At 44.3% G+C, this 11991-nt stretch overlaps 1 long non-coding RNA gene across 5 annotated transcripts in view; it reads right to left on the bottom strand.

Annotated features, from left to right (window-relative positions):
* LOC114016255 (uncharacterized) overlaps positions 1 to 10423 on the bottom strand; it is a 196239-nt gene extending 185816 nt beyond the window's left edge. For 4 of the 5 annotated variants that reach the window (XR_003560617.2, XR_008733461.1, XR_008733460.1 and 1 more), the window contains exon 1: positions 462 to 10423. This is a non-coding gene — a long non-coding RNA (uncharacterized LOC114016255). The remainder of the gene's footprint in view (positions 1 to 461) is intronic. The other variant, XR_008733462.1, reaches the window with a different exon arrangement.
* Between the last annotated feature and the right edge of the window lie 1568 nt (positions 10424 to 11991).

Raw genomic sequence — 11991 nt, forward strand, 5'->3', positions numbered from 1 at the left:
CCCCAAGGTACTTGGGATGGCTCACCAGGGCACAGCCGTGGGTTTTCTTCCTAACTGGAGCTGCTCTAAGGAGTTGCCTTTACATTGTTAACAAATCCTGTGCACCATCCTCCCACTCAAGTGAGATTTTGATCCTACATCCCAAAGGCAAGACCAGAGCAAGGAGAAAGAATACGTTCCCACCTCGTTTCATTCTCCTCCAGCCTAGAGAAGGGCCTTGAGACCAAAGAGGAATCCCATGTTCATCCCAGACCTACTGCTTGAAGATGCAGACAAGCTCGCAGTTACTGCTTCGCTAGAGCTCCAGTGTCACTTCTTGGCACAGAGTAAGGCCAGAGGAAGGCAAATTAGGAACTAGAAGTCATCAGAAAAATGCTTGTGTTCCCTGCTCATACAGAAGCATTTCAGCTGCTAGCAGAGCCAATGGAGTATAGGGACTGAAATAAGAATTACACGCTTACCAGCTTGCTTTTGCATCCAGTCCGACTCTGCCAACCACTAGGCATTTGATGTTCACCATAAGCAGTGTTATTTTCTCTTCATTAAGCAGCCAGTTTCCATTTGGGCCATTTTCCAGCCCCAGGGCTGCCTGCACGGTGACAGCGAGCAGCACTTGCATCCCAACATGAAACACGCTGGGGTCTTGGCAAAGGTCTGACAGTGCTAAGGTCGCTGCCCCACAGATGTCGTGCCAGACAGTTTCACCACATAGACAGGACCTTAGACTGTCCTAAGAGCCCCGGCAAGTCTGCAGTTTTCAAAATCTAACCTTTTTTCTCCATCTGTACTAGACTGTGCTTAGTCTCTGTATTGCAATAGAACTTGCTTTGATAACCTATCTCATCTTCAAAGTAGGCTGTTTTAATAGTGTCAGCAATTATATTTATTAGTAAGAATGTACAGGATTTGATATTGCAAGGTAACTTCCAGGCATATTGATGGAATTTAACTCTGTAATCATTAGCTCCTGTTACGAACAAAGCTCTGTGTAAAATAGCAGTCAGCCCGACAGTAAAGAGAAAAAACAGGATTCTGATTCGCTTGGACTCTTTGGAGAAACAGTTTTATCCCAAACAATATTATTTCCAGATGTTGCTGGAAACATATCACTTCATACTCAGTAATTATTTTTCCTTATATATAACTGTGGAAAATAGAAAAAAGCAGGATAAGCTTACCATTTTTCTGGTCAGGTAAAGGAGTGTTTTCCTACTTTAATTCCTGATCAAAGTGGCTTTCCATCTGGGATCCCAGTACCATGGAAATCTGAGAGAGGTGCTGAAGAGCATCCAGAACAGACAAGTAAGAATGCGGTCTGGATACAGGCTGTAAGGCTTAGGCTTGACCCTGGCAAAGCACCAGCCTCTCTTCAAACACAGGCAGGGTCGTTTGCTTCATGGGCTTCTTGTCCCAGAAGCTTTTGCTGGTCAGGGCTGGGGAACTTCACTCCTAAAAGCCTCAAGAGTTCAAATGCTGAATATTCTCATGTCCTGTGAGCAAAAAAAAAAGGTTTTTTGTTGATTTCCCCAGACTTTTCTGGGCTTCTTTATACCACCACCCCCTTCTGGTTCTTCTGAAGACTTTTGATTTTGAGGCAAATCTAAGACAATTCAAATTATACTATTGGTTGTCCTTTATCTCAACTGTAATTTGAAGACCTTGCTTCATTTCCTAATGCTGGTGGACAAAAGATTAGAAGTGCTCACAATATATATTTTTTTAAAAGAAAGGAACATATGAAAGGAAAAAAGGGTATTTTAAATGGTGCCATATTTTTCACAGATTTTATACAATCATATTTTTGTACTGTACTACCATTCCTTAATAAAACGCAGTTCTTATCCCTGTGCCAAAGACAGACAATCGCTTTCAGTACCCCATCCCTTACCCCAAAACCATGCTACCAGCAGCAGTGGATAACACAGTATGGACCCCTTCTCCCTCAAATCCCAACCTACCAGCACAGCCGCAGGTCTGGGGTCCCTGCCTGGCAGCTGGACATCCTGCATCTCCATCTGGGTAACTGCAAGCAGGAGTCCTGCCCTGCCGGAGCATCCCAGAGAGCTCAGTTCAGTGAAAGCAGTGTCCGATCCCCTCCCTGCTGGGAACAGCCTGACACGCTCCTGTCTTCTTCTCAAAGGGAGATGTAAGGGGTATCTTGTGCTGCTCCTGCTTCAATAGATTTCCATCATTTGTATGGAGACAGTATACTATTTAAGTAGAAAATTGAGATACTTGATTGTTCTTCAGGGTGCTAGGATGAACACCAAAGCAGAAGCTAATATTCATTAATTTTAGCATCTTCAGAATTACTTCAGGTCCTTTAAAGTCTTCCCATCCCCTCATCTCCTTCTCCTTAATTATTTCTCTAGGACAATTTCACATCTCTTGCTCAAATGAATCTACACAAGTCTCTTATTTCATTCAAGTATATTGCATTTTTCTGTGTTCATCTCCCTCCTTTACCCACCCAAACGTTCATTTCTATGGGGCCAAGTTCCTCAGCTCTGCAGCCTTTGAGGGGCCTGGCACAGGTGGGTGTCTTGGGAAATACAGGGCAAAATATGCGAGTAAAACCATTGCTCCTGAGCAGGCAGGGAGTTACCCAGAGAATGCTCTCATGACAAAGTGTGCATGAGGACGACTCCTGAGGAAGGCAAGGGTGGCCAACAAGGACTTTTTTTGACTCTCCTCATGTGAAAGCAAAGCAGCGTAAGTCAGAGAAAGCAGACTTTTTGGCTATTATCCCTGTAGGGCTCCATATTTTTCAGTGATCCAGCTACATAGCAGCTGCTTATTGGAAATCAAATTCTTATGGTCTCAGTCTCCTCCCACTGGAGAGGAGGTGTTGCATAGCAGAGGTGCCCAGAAGAAATAAGCTGTTGTGAACCTGGCGATGAGTAAGGAGCGGTTGCGTGTTTTGCACAGGGCATCTGCTGAGAGATACTCCACACTGCAGCTGAGGAGGAGATGCTGGTGCTTGCACTAGGCAAGTCATTCTCCTTTCAGGACTGCTAGGATGAGCAGCCCCTGGCTGATGCCCTCAGGTGAACTCACACTGAGGGAACATTGATGTGTACAGCCTGAACTAGAGATAGTGGCGTTAGCTTGGTAATGGGAAGCACAGGCTGAGCCAGGTGAGGAGTCCCAGGCTGTGGTCTCTCTTGCAGTGGGAGGCTGACCTTTTTGTCTGTAGGGGCTACAGCTCTCTTGGTTCATCTCTGCCCTCACTCACCCTATCACAATGTCCCAGCATCATGCTGCCAGTGAAGGACCAAAGCTCCTGGTACAGGACACAAACCACACAGCAGTCTACAAAGAGAGGGATGGTTTAAGCACATAGCAGAGGAAATTACCAGTTAAATTGTCAGATTAGAATCCTGGCATAGACAGGGAAGGAAAAGGAAAAGCAATAGGAGAGGTTTGTTTGCATGTCACATAACTCTTCTGGCATTCAAGGCAGACAGCACTAGCAGGTATGATGCAAGAGTCAAAGCTGGCAGTAGTAATTATGAGATTGTGTTAAGTAATCACTGCCATCAAGTCTAGCAAACCGAAGTTGCAGTCTTCATGCACTTGACTGTCAGGCTTTCAAGTAGAAATTGTAAGGGAGTCTTATGCTTGCGATATTACTGCTCCTGGGTGTATAATAGACAGTGCTGAAGCCCACCCCGAGGTAGGGCCAGCTTCCAGCAGCGCTAGAGATGGATTAGCCAGGGGTTGACCTGGACAGGGTGAGTGCATGCACGGGGTCAGATTCAGCACAAGGGGATGTTGCCGCTTTGGGGGAAGACAGGGATGGCTTCACGTTGGCTTAATAATCCCATCAGCACTCAAAGCATCACTGCTGGGGTTTGGAGGCTGTGTTTAGTGCTGCCACTACTCCTACCAACAGTAAGAAGCCAGCCACAAAAAGCACAAGGGAGAGGGACCTCAGCAGCATCCCAACAGCCGTTCTCAGCAAGGAGGGAGGATATAAAACCCTATTACGTGTTCCCAGGTACCCTGAGGCTCAAGCATGTCAGCACTTCCAGTATAAAATCATCCATCTTTTCCTGGGCATAGGATGATACCACCATAAATAACCCATCAGCCTAGCTTGATTAACTTTTATTCATAGATTTGCCACTTGAATTGTGTAAGTAGCTTAAGCCAAACAAGGACACCCTCTTCACCTATGCAGGGAACTTGGCTGAGCCTGGCTGGGGCATGAAGTACCCACATTAACTACATGCTCTGGCTTTGAGCTGCAAGCACGATGGGTCAAGGTTGGCACAAGCAGGGGCAGGTAGAGCTGGCCTGAAGCTGCCAGGTCTGAGGGACATGGAGCTCACTAGTAGCTTTTGCTGCTAAGGCTTTTGGGAAGCTGCTCCCAGGATTGCTGGCACCATAGCAAACTGAAATCGCCTCCCCCCGTGGATCTGTGGGAGGAGATGTCTGCTTTATTTAGGCACTTGGTGATGCTGGGGCACAGCTGGGTTACTTGTCCGACAAAAACATGAGTCAAGCTTTGGGCTGCAGACTAGCTGAGCCAGCTGCCCTGGGTTGAGCACACCACAGAATCTGAGCACTAAATTACAGCTCAGGCTTGAACCTGGAATCAACCTCACAGTCACAATTACAGGGAGGGCCTCATGGTAGTGTTGCTTAAATCAGCATTGCCCTGTCACAGCCCTATGGAGATCAACAGGCTGTGACTTCCAACAATAGCAGAATTGACCCTTGGGCTTCAGTGTTTGTTGCTTGACAACTAATCCCCAAACACTGACCTTTATCGAACTAGAACTATGCAATATTGAACGGATTGTGCCAAGGACGGTGCCTTAGCCACCTCTCCTGGATACACACGTACATATTTGTAAAAGTATCCTCATCACGGTCGCTCATGATGGGCTAAAGAACCAACACAAACCCCTGAGGAGCAGGACCAGCTCTGGAGCGTGTGATGTGCCACAGTTGAACACAACTGTGTTGTGACCACAGCCTCTAGGACAGCTCTGCTCCTCCAAGGCTTCAGTGTTAGAAGCAGAAGTTCTACAAGTTCAGCTCCCTACCCAAGAGCAGAGTGAGGGCAAGGATCAGGAAGGAAGAGCAGCTGAAGATTAGTGTAAGGCACAGGAGCTTGTAGTACTTACTCCCCACTGCAGTAGGTGCAGTCACAGCTGCAGCCCCAGCCCATGTGGTCTTCCTGGGAGCTGAGGCTTTAAATGCCGTTGCTTGTTCTTTGAGGGGTTGGAAAGAATTCATGAGGCTTGACTTGTACCATACCTCTTACTCCACGGGACAGCACAGGCAGCGTCATCTCTAAAAACAAAGCTTGAGAAACCAGCAAATAAAGAAAGGACATGGGAAGGGGCAGCCTCTGTAACACAGGAAAGAGGTGCTGGAAATGCATCTCGCTGAACAACTGCACACTAAGGTGAGGGACACCTGTACATCCTTCACAGGCAGGAATATAATGATCAATCCTGGCAAGCCCTTGATGCCTCCACTTGCCATCAAGCTCACTTTCTAGTCAGGAATATAAGTTAAAAGAAAAATCAAACCACAAAACAAAACCACCCCACCACTAACAAATTAGGCTATTATTATATCCTCTGCTTACCATTTTAAGTAACCGTGGCCTGTGCTATTGGCCACAGCAGCAGAACTTAGCTCTACAAGAAATGCCCAGCTAGAGATTGACCAAACAAAATCTTAGCAGAAGGGAACACAAGTTCCCTTACCTTCTGCTTGCCTAGGCTGGGCAAACAACTGAACAAGGGCTTTGGAACACCCTGCCCTGCCATTGCCCACACTGAACTTGTACCCTTTCCTTTCTGTCCTCCCCTTCCCAAACCTGCTTGTGTTTCAGTCCAAAACACTTGCATACTTCCAACTCCAGGGTCAGAGAAGTAGTAAGCAGGGAAAATAAGCTCAGTAGCATCACAGACCAAACTGACAAATCTTTAAGTTAACCTACTCAAAAGTGGAGAACCACAAAACCAGCGGCTCCACGCCCAGGTTGATGCCCCTTCACAGCCCTCCAGCACTGAGCAGGGTTACTAAACTTGACAGAGCAGCTGAAAGACACTTGCATTTCAAACCCATGACTGATACATCCCTCCTTAAATTAGATCAAGACAGTAGGTTGAGTTGGGGATCTGTCAGCTTCAGGAGCATCCCAATTGGAATTTCTGGGAAATAAGCGTTAAGGTCTAAACAGTGATGTTATGTGAGATTTGGAGAGACAGGTATGTAATACACCTTCCCCTTGCTGGGAAGGGCAATCTGTTGTGCTTAAACTCTGCCTTTGAGCTCCATCTTGCTGCTCACTGCAACGTCAGAGCACCTCACTGTACACCCAGCACTGCACTCCCTGCAGCTGGTGTGGTAAGTCAGGCGACACAGCTCAACTCCAGAAGCATCTGAGGTGACAGACACAGAGATTAAGGCACAAAGGCCAAGTGACTTCACTCACCACATGCATGTGGAATTAATTATCCTGAAAAATGCACTGCCTGGAGCATCTCAAGCCTACCGTGAAATGGAATTCATACACGAAAAGATAAGTTTGTGTGGTTCCCGGGTCTGGCCACGACATACTGACAGCACTGATCATGGCCAGACCTCACCTCTTCTTTCATGGACTTACCGAGCTGCAGGAAAGAGATGATGGTTTCAAAAGAACTGAAATAGAAGGCAACTGTGCTAAAAGCCATGCACACATGTGTTTGAGATACAGTAAAACCCCACTGAATTAAGAGATCTAGAGAGAGATGTAAAGATGAAGCAACACACTAAGGACTTCATCCAAAAATGGCCTGACATGCAAAGGTCACAGTGCATTTCATTGCAATTTACCATCCCTGCAGCACTGGTGAACGCCACTTTGGAAGCAGCCTTTGAATCCTGAAGATGCACAAGCCTGTCCCAAGCAGCTGTTTGTAACCACGCACTTGAGATAAACAACAGCCATAAGCAGGCTAACGTCGTTGTGGACCATGACATTTTATGGACTGTGTTGTCTACTCACATTCTACCACCGTGTACAGCATATCATGCTTACTATGTTAAAACAGATGAGGAGTAATGAAAAACTTAGATGTAAGTGATTAAAAAAAAAAAAAGGGGAGAGGAGGACCCAGGAATTCCTCCCTTCCCACTACAAACGCACACCCATTTACATTGTTTTGTAAATGAATTTATCTTTAGAAGAAAAATAAAAATATTTAAGATATTTCTCTTCAGGACAACCATCGCACACTTGGTTTTACTTTGGAGGGGAGATACATACTCACAGCAGGAATACTAATTGAAAACATACAAAACAAACAGAAGCGGGAACAGTTCAGTACTTAGAGAGTGTTTTCCTTATGTCCCTGATAAATATTATCTCATTTTCCTTGAAGTATCCACCTCACTGGCGAAACCCCCAGAAATCCAGTATCTAAGAATACCTCCCCAAAACTGTTGAAAAAAGCCTGTTAAGGAGCGGCGTTGTTTTGTCCCATTTTCTGTCTCTCTCCCATCTGTAAGCTATTTGTATCAAGGAAATCTTTGTTTCCAAACCTTGACTTACTAAAGCTCATTTGTTCCAAAACACAACAGCGCCTTGATGCTGTTTACACCAGGGACAGCCAAGGGCTCTGACAAACGAGCTGTGCTGGGTTTAGCAGCTGCAGTGGAGCATGTTACTGGCTGCCCCATCCCTCCGCCAGCAAAGCGCCGTCCCTCCCAGAGAGGGCAATACCAGTCACCCTCCACTCTCTAGTGGAGCTCAGGGTAAAAACATGGGGTTTGCCAACACAGGCCAAGACCTCAGCTGTGGGACAGTCCCTCCTGCAAAGGGGCAGGACAGACGCCTGAGGATTATACCCTCTTGACACACCCATCCATCAGAGCCCATTTATCAATGCTCTTCTGTAAATACCAAATCCAGATAGGAACTAGTTTTGCATTTCCGTGTGTGTGTGCTTGTTGGAAAAAAAAAAATCAAATCAGGATACAGCTATTTTCTCAAGTTTGTTCAAAATGAAGAAAGGACAGGTAACAAGGTCAGAGTATTTTCTTTCGTCAGTCTTAGCGAGACCTCAGAAGGAAGCAGTGGCATTAAAACTCCCCCGGTTTTATCAACTCTTATGCATAGGAGTGAGAGGCATCTGCTGTTAAGAGGACAAAACTCACCTCCCTTTAATTTCAGATAAGCTTAAAACAGGCATTGAAACAGTTCATATTCAGCTGTTTTAGTTTTCCCCCTTGCAAGGCGCGTGCTAATATATCAGCATCTCACAGGAGATAATCAGAAAAGTATTCAGAGATTAAGAATTAATCACCGGAGTTAAGGCAAGAAGGAAGAGTGAAGTGGGCAACTCAAGTGCTCTCTTGTTCAGTGCAACTGGTTCATTAACACAGGTCTGAAAAGATAATGGAAAAATGCTTATTAATTTTCATGCTAGTCTCCCCTCAAAAGCAGAGGAGTGACTACGGAAATACAGAATATAGCACACCCTAGTCTGATCATGAAATGCTTACATATCTTGTCCCTACCCACCTTAAAAAGGTACCTTCCCATCTTTTCTCTATGATTTTATTATATATACATAAATATATACATACACAAAATTGGTATGGCCTTACACTCCATTTAATGATATTTTGCTACATTGGTCAGAGTGCAAAGCAACTGCTTCCTTAAGAGCAGCATTTTTACGTCATGATGAAATAAACCTGTAACGTACATAATTTGCATGACCACACAGAAACAGTGGCAGATTATTTTTCTGGCTTGTAAAAAATTTTAAAACAGAAGTTCTATTTCAGCAGTTTGAAGATGGAATGTAAAGTTTCTGCTGTTATATGTATATAAAATATATTTATTGAATCATACATTCATGCCGATTCCAATAAAAAAGATTAAAGATTTTTCTGAAATTCTCTCCATCGATTTTTAGAGCCTGAGGTTCCATGCTGCAGCCCACACTGCTGGTACATTTGTGCTAATGCAACATTTCATGAAAATAAGGCAAAAGACCAGTTTTACTGTTAAACCTGTTATCCTGGAGAATACTCTCTCCCTTCTGTGACCTCCTGAGCTCCACCCCGCACCGGAATTCCTACAAAGGCGGCACTGGCAGCCACAGCATTCAGACTCCTGAACTGTTCCTTGGCGTGTCAGACTCTTGCGAGGCTAACACTAACAGTCAGCCTTCCTTTCCCAGGATTCAAGATCAAATCCAGGCAGCAGAAAAAAGTCTTCCACAAGAGGGACATACCACATCTCTAGCCTCTACAAAACACCTCCTAAGCTGCTCTGGTCTTTCACACAGCAAGGACAGGCACCCAAACAGAATGTTTTGTTTGCGTCTTCTTTGCAAGAACACCAGTACTATACCCTACTTACAGCCAAACTATGCCTTACGTTCTCACAGAGATTGAAAAAAGTTCTGGCAAGGAGCTTAGCTGTTTGGGTCTAGGGTCCACATAAAAGAAAGATTTATTTTATGTACCATTTTGCAAGCTAGGACACGGCATTATTTATACACAGCCTTCAATTTTTTTAGTAAGTGAACTGACCTTGGTGCAGATACCCAAAATAACATTTCGGAACGTTAAACAACTGCCACTCACGCTGAATCTCGAAGATGTGGACATGATGAAGAATTTTTCCTTGCACAGTCAGGTTCTTTGTCAAGTTTGAAATACCATCAGTAGAACAGCAGACACCACTTGGATTGGCAAGTGGCATTTTGTGACAGAAAATAGGAGGGCACCATCCTGCCCTTCAAATCAATTCTGAAAACACACCATTAGTCTAAACTCTGTTGTCTTTAAGGAATAATGGAGTTTGAAAGCATTTTACTCACTTGTTTCATGTCTCATAACCAGATGAACTATTAACAGGCCCCCTTGCCCCATCTTCCACACAACATGCAAATGAGATGATCAAGATCTTAGGACAGCAGGTTTTCCAAGTTACCAGTCAGGGTAAGAGTGGTACTGCTGGGAAATGAAATGATCAGAGATAATTACTTCCTGCTAAAGCACGCACAACTTAGGGGAACTGCTAGCATGCCACGTGCTCTTAGCCCCAGGCAGCAGTGTGTAAAGAAAAACAATTAGAAAAAAAACACATTTTGTTCAAAAATATCTCCCTCCGCAACATGCGGAGTAAAATCAGCAGCTGCAGAGATCAACTCCAGATCTTCATACCTGCACCTATAACCATCCTCTTCACCAAAGAAAGCAGACTCCCATGTCTAAAGGGTATCCCTTCATGTGGTACTGCTGAAGAATATTTCTCATTTGGATTCAAGTCAGAGCTCAATGTTACCACACAGCAGGTTAAGCACACAGGCTCCGATTCCTACTCCAGGAATAAATCCTCTCTGCAGAGCTCTACTTCCAACAGCACACTCACCACCTCCACACTTGCCTGCAGTGGCTAGCAGGAACTAGGAACAGTTCCTAGACCTAGGAACAGTAGAGCTTCAGCTCTGAGCAATATTTTATTTTTTTATTTAAAAAAAAAAGAAAGAAAAGAGGAAAAATACTGTAAGAAGTGCCCCACAGAACAAGCTCCTGCAGTCCTGGACAAAAATTGCAGTTCAGCTTTACACATAACCATGCAAGTCTGCTGGTAGTTAGAAGTACTCCAGAAGCAGTTTCTCCCTGCACAAGAAAAGGCGGTAACTAAACCTAGTAAACTGTGCAATGCCCTTAACCAAAGAAAACACAGCAAAAGCAGCACAGCTTCTAGTTCTGGTGGTATGAAATACTATTGTAAATGAAAGTCTTATTTCTCATCTTACACTATTAAGATCAGCCAGAAGAGGCCAGATCACACTGGTCATATGTGAAAATCCCCATGCTCTCAGAAGGGCAGATCATTACAGTATAAGGATCATTAAAGTTGTTCCCGACACTGTCCATGCGGCCTGTGTGGGTGCAAAAGCAGCCTATTGACAGGTCTGACCAAGTTTTCCCCACCTCCTACTCCCTGCAGAGCACTGGGACATCAAGAGCACTTCAGCAAACACCTCATTGTCTCAATTAAAGTGGAGAAGCTGGCAGGGGAACACAGAGAGTCTTATTCATTTGAGACTTCCCTATTGCACTTTCCTTCTAGAAAGAGTTAGGCTACCTCGGTTATTGCAGGTTAAGCCTTCTGGTAGCTGTTCTATCTCACTGCAGCCAGGTGAGACAAAGCAAATCGTGACTTCTTCAGAGTCATCTTCACCATTAATGTACGCAGAGCACTGAAGACCTTAGACAAGTTATTGAGCTTTTAGTAGGACAGCAACACAGAAATCAGAAGGGCTTGAGGGTACTAGAAGGTTTAAACAAAAAAGCCAACGTAACACTTTGCAGCATGTTTTTTCAGTACACTTTGTTATTGGATAGTCACAGAACCAAAACGCAAATGCTAACAGTCACTGCGTTTTGTTCAAGCTGCTGTCAACATAACTTGCTTTTGAAAAGTATTTCTTTACAAGACATTCCAAGAAAATTTTATGTAAATATTTTATTTTTGCCTGTCATCTTGGACAAGAACATCACTTTCTGGGTCAACATATTGAGAGTATGACTCATGACAACAAGCATACAACTTCACCTTATATGCTTTTAAATTCTTCCCTGACATTCCTCAGCTCTTTCTCAAACCAGATGACAACAAGCCAGAAATATTCAACTCCCACTACAGAAATGGTGTTTCAGGCTTAAGGGTGCTTTTGCAGATTTAGGTAGTAGCTATAAAAGCTTCTATTAATAGCACTTTGATAAGTCTGAAGTGCAACCTGTTACTGCAGTCTTGGATTTAACAGCAGTAGAAACCCAACAAATGAGAAGGAAAAAAAAATAATTACAAACGAGGACAGAATTTAGTGAAGGGCTTCCACTGCATACCTTCACCTCACAGTCATTCCCAATATGAAAAACGCAGAACTCTTTCTTTAAAAATACCAGTTACCACCACAAGAGGAAGCAGTATGTATTTCCAGTATGCAGGCT

Source organism: Falco cherrug, chromosome 8 (assembly GCF_023634085.1).
Source record: "Falco cherrug isolate bFalChe1 chromosome 8, bFalChe1.pri, whole genome shotgun sequence".
In the NCBI taxonomy this organism is placed as follows: domain Eukaryota; kingdom Metazoa; phylum Chordata; class Aves; order Falconiformes; family Falconidae; genus Falco; species Falco cherrug.